Genomic DNA, 4,872 nt, shown 5'->3' with positions numbered 1-4,872 from the left:
GAGGCACCTCCTCCTCCTCACTGTCCAGATGTCCTCCTCCATCTCCTGTGCGGGCGTGGCCAGAGGGGCCTGCACACAACCCAACAAGGGATATACTACTGTGGGCCCACCTCTGCCTCCACCCTCACCGTGTAACCCTGCGCCAGCCCCTCCCCACAGAGGAATGAGCTACTGTTCTGTTTTTACTTTTAAGAACCAAGATCTTGCTATACTGTCCAGGCACAGTCCCACTACCAATCGGTGTGGGAGTTCTGACCTGCTCCCTTTCTGATCTGGGCCAGTTCACCCTTCCTTAGGCAACCTGGTGGCCCCCACTTCCAGGAGGTCACCATACTGATGCCAAACTTAGTGCAGACACCTGGTCAGCATAATGACCAGCTGTTCTAAAGGTCTCTTCCAACGCCTCAATCCTATGCTGCTAACAGTCCCCCCCTTCCTCTTGGGGCTCTCTCCTCTTCCTCTGAGTGGTCTCCCATACCTTCCCCAGGAAGAGTCGTGAGGTTCAGCTGGTCCTGTGGCTGCTGGTTCTCCTGGGTGGCAGCTTTCAGTTGCTCCTAAGGGGCCAGAAAAGGAAGTGAGAAGGCACAGAGGTTGCCAGGTCATCCCCCTCGGGGCCCCATCCTCAGCAACTCCCTGTTGGGGAGGCCATCTCGGCTACTGCTTTGCCCTGAGCTTCCTGCTGCTGCAGCTGGTTCATGAGCTGGGTCTGTAGCAGTAACTGCCTGTGCAGCACCTCCTTCTCAGAGGTCAGCTGCTGATAGGCGGCCACGTACTGCTGCAGGTGACCCAGGTACTGGTCTCACTGCTGCTGCAGACTCTGAGCCTCTTGGCTTTTCAGCTCTACCTGCAGGAAGACCCTGGGTGTGAGGCTGTGCAGTGGCTGGCTCCCAGATTTGGGTCCATTCATAGGGTACCCAGGGCACTATGGGGCTCTGCCCAGGCCCCTGGCTCCAGGCCTAAGAGACTGCCTCCCTTGCCTAGAACCCCATTCCTCCTTCCCCAGCCTCAAATCTCATGTCCTTCTTCCCACCATTTAAACTGTAGGCCACAGACTGGTGGAAAAGCAGAGGGAGCCAACCACCATCTGCTAAGTGTGCTACATGCCTATTGCTTTCCACATATTATCACATTTAATCCTCAGCACCTCCACAAGGAAAATACTAACTTCCTTTTGAAATGAAAGAAACAGAGACTTAGAGATGCAAAGAAGTTCAGTGGTGACCAGCGGAATCGACACCAGAATCCAGTTCGAATCTAAGAAACCTTTTTTGTGTTTTGTTTTGAGACAGAGTATCACTCTGGACACTCTGGAGGGCAGTGGTGCAATCTCAGCTCACTGCAACCTTCATCTCCTGGGCTCAAGCAATTCTTGTGCCTCAGCCTACTGAGTGGCTGGGATTACAGGCATGCGCCACCATGCCTAGCATAAGGAGCCTCTTAAACCACTGCCTCTTTTCCTATGATTGCGGGGCTCCATGCCTCTAGCTGGGATGATAATGTGTAGACCTGGGAGGAGCCCAGGGCTACCCACCTCTAAAAGTCAGAGGGCAGAAAGCAAGAAACGGTGACTGGACCGTCCTGAAGGGTGTTGGGTGCTGGGGTCACCTGCCCTCAGGCTGGAGCTGCCTTTGGCTTTGCCCCTCCCCTACTCAGAGGCTGCTGCCTGCCTCCCAGCCCTTCTTGGATGGGGCAGAGGTTACCGTCACCTTCTGGTTGTGCAGCTTCTCCTGCAGCTCCTTTATTTGCTGCACCAACTGCAGTGCGTTCTTTTTCTCATTGTTCTGGACGGAGAGAAGCAATCAGTGGACACCCACTGCAGCTAGAGACCCCAGAACTTCGTGTCTGCCTCCCAAGGCACCGGGAAGGGTAGAGACAGGTTAGAAAAATCATCCCCTTTCTCCCACAGCCATCAGAGCAGGACTCTGGTTCACAGGTGCCTTTAGAAGTACCATTTCACATGAGGGCTACATTCCCCCATTTTACAGGTGGGGAAACAAACTCCTGGAGGGCTCAGAAGGACAGGCTCCCAGGTGGGTCAGCGCACCAGCTCCTCTCCTGCAGCCGCATCCTCTCTTTCTGCACCTGCAATGACTCCTCCTGCTGCCACAGCCTTTTTTTCTGCTCAGAGCTCAGGCGATTCAAGTTCTCACTGTTTTTCACCTGAGCTTGCAGCTGCTCTGTCAGACTCTCCAGATTTTTCCTCAGGAGGTTGGTCTCAAATTTTAGCTGTTGTTCTGCCACCGAGGGCCTTACTGGGGGCTTGGGATGTGGGGCTTCAGCTGAAAAAGGAAGCAGAATATAAGGGCTTCTGGATTCTTAAAAAAAAAAAAAAAAAAAAAAAACCCTCCTTTTGGTGCACAGCTCCTTTCACGCTCCCTAAACTTGGCCTCACTGCTGATGATTCTTTGCACCCAATGGTAGCCAGACTTCCAAGCCACTTTCAGATAGAGAGCACTGTGGGTGGCTGACAACGGGCACTCCTCCCTCTTTGCTGATGGGGACACTGAGGCTCATGGAGATTACAAGATTTGTCATCTCCTGGCACAGACCTTTTTTCCTCTGTCTCAAAGCCCTTCCATCCACCCACCTCCCTAGGGCATTCTAAACTACCCCCATAGCCCTCTGGTGCCAGTCCTGCTCCCAGGTTATGCCAGCCACATCTTACCCAGCTGGTTCCTGAGGTGGGCAAGGCTCCTTTCCAGCTCCTGCACATGATGTGCATCCTGCCTCTTCTCAAGCTTCAATGTGCGAACCTGCCCAAAGCACAGGGGAAAAGGGCCCTGGTTGGTGGCTGGACAGGCTGCCATCTCCCTCTCTGCCCCACCTCCACAAAGCCCAGACCCATGGCCACCTCTGGCTGTAGAATTTCTATTTCACAGATGCCCAGAAAGATCCAGTGACCTATCTTAAGGTGGGGTCTGAAGGGTCAGGTCTCACCTCCTCTGATATTTTCCACGTCCTCTGCTGCCATCGGAACCTCTCTCTTTTAATATGTTGACAATACTCATCTGTCTTGAGCTGCACTTGGTGAAGTGATGCCATCATCTGTAAAAATGAACACAGAAGTTAGGAAGAGCTGTCACTGGTCCTCACCTGCTCATGGCCATGGGGTCATCTTCCTTCCACATCCCTCTCTCTGCAAAGCCTCACCTGTGTCATGTGTGCTTCTAGCAGTGCCAGCTCCTTTCTGGAGTGCTGTAACTGCCGCTCGAGGACTGCTTCACAGTGGTGTGAGGACTGGTTGGTGGAGAGTGAAAAGTTTCGATCTAGGGAGCCCGGGTCATTCCACACAATACCCCTTAAAAGGGCTGGAGCTAGGCTCAGTATACAACTCAGTAAACATCAAGGCATTTCCAAGCCCGTGGTCTGGTTTTTAAAAGAACTCAGTAAAGTTGGAAGGGACAGGGAAAGAGATCCAAGTGACAGCTGGCTAACACAGGCCCAGAGAGATGAGATAATATTGCTATTGTTATTACTCTTATTACTACCACTGTTTGAACCTTTATTGAGTGCTTCACCAGATACTGTGCTAACAATCCCATTTGATCCTCACAACCACCATAATGAGACAGTTACTATGATTACCTCTATTGTGTAGATGAAAAACATGGAGTATTAGAGGTTACGTGCTTGTGTAAGGTCACTGAGACAGAGCTGGGATTTGAACACCCAGATGTATCTGATTCTCTAAGCCCATTTTTTCTTGCTGGGCATGGAGGCAGAGATAGCAAGGGGGAAATTAATCTTTTGTTCAGTTTTTGAAAGAATGATACATTCACATAGTCCAAAACTCAGAAGGTACAGAAAGGAAGTACCTCCCAGTCACCCCGTTGCTCTCTCCTGAGTTTTTTATGAGCCCTTGCAGACACGTTTTATGTATATTATAGTAGACACACACGTTTCCTCTCTCTACACAGATGGTAACATACTAAAGGTACTCTTCTGTACCTTCACAGTACAAGTACCCAATTCCCCACTGAGGACTTCGCCAAGGACACAGGTAAGGGCGGGGCAGGCACTTGGCCTCCGAGCTCTGTGTCCAGTGCTCGCTCCCCACAGTGCCCTCTAACTCACCCACAGCAGCTGACTTGTCCCCAGGCTGCCTCTAACAACCACACACAAAAGCAGTGAGAAATGGCCATGCTGCCTTCTGGGCAGACACTCCATCCTGCAGAAGGCACCTTTAGGCTCACTCCTCCGTCTGGGAAGCCAGGCTGCCAGGGGATGGGGCAGGTGGTTGGACTCACCCTGTCCGCCTTGTCCTGCTGGGCGGAGACAGCAGAGAGTCCGCTCCAACTCCCCTCTCTGCTGTGAGGATTTACAGCCTCCTTCCCTTGTCTCTGTCTCCATCTCAGTCTGCAGATCCATTTTGTGCTCTCACGGCAACTTTCCCCACAAGGTTGGAATCAGGCTGTTGGCAGCATGAGGCTTCCATCTTCCTGGCTTTGCACCCAAGAAAGGATGGAGCCCCACTTCATTAGTTCCTATTCAGAAAATTCCAGAAGAAAGTTTCTGCTTGTTCTGGTCTCAGTTGGCTGGGTAGCTGGGACACTAAAATTGCCAAGCCCTCTATGTCATGTGGTTGAAGTAGGGTGGGGAGATGTATTAGCCAGTTCAGGGTGCCGTGCCAAAATACCACAGACTGGTGGCTTAGACCACAAACATTTAGTCTTTTGTTTCTCACAGTTCTGGAGGCTTGGAAATCCAAGATCAAAGGACCAGTAAGCTACGTTTCACTGTGAGGCCTCTTCTCTTGGCCTGTGGGTGGCTGTCATGCTCACATGACCTCTACTTTGTATGCATGTGAACAGAGAGAGTAAATGCACTCTCTGGTGTCTCATCTTATAAGAACACTAATCCTACTGAATCAGG

General features: G+C 51.6%; 1 pseudogene; it reads left to right on the top strand.

Moving 5' to 3' along the window:
* Nucleotides 1-3,157: 3,157 nt before the first annotated feature.
* Nucleotides 3,158-4,246, top strand: LOC105715898 (uncharacterized; annotated as a pseudogene).
* The last annotated feature ends 626 nt before the right edge of the window (nt 4,247-4,872 follow it).

Source organism: Aotus nancymaae, unplaced genomic scaffold (assembly GCF_030222135.1).
Source record: "Aotus nancymaae isolate 86718 unplaced genomic scaffold, 86718_ANA_hifiasm-v0.15.2.pri h1tg000064l_0, whole genome shotgun sequence".
In the NCBI taxonomy this organism is placed as follows: Eukaryota; Metazoa; Chordata; class Mammalia; order Primates; family Aotidae; genus Aotus; species Aotus nancymaae.
Note: the sequence above shows the minus strand (reverse complement) of the source record. Positions and strands in the feature narration are given on the sequence as shown.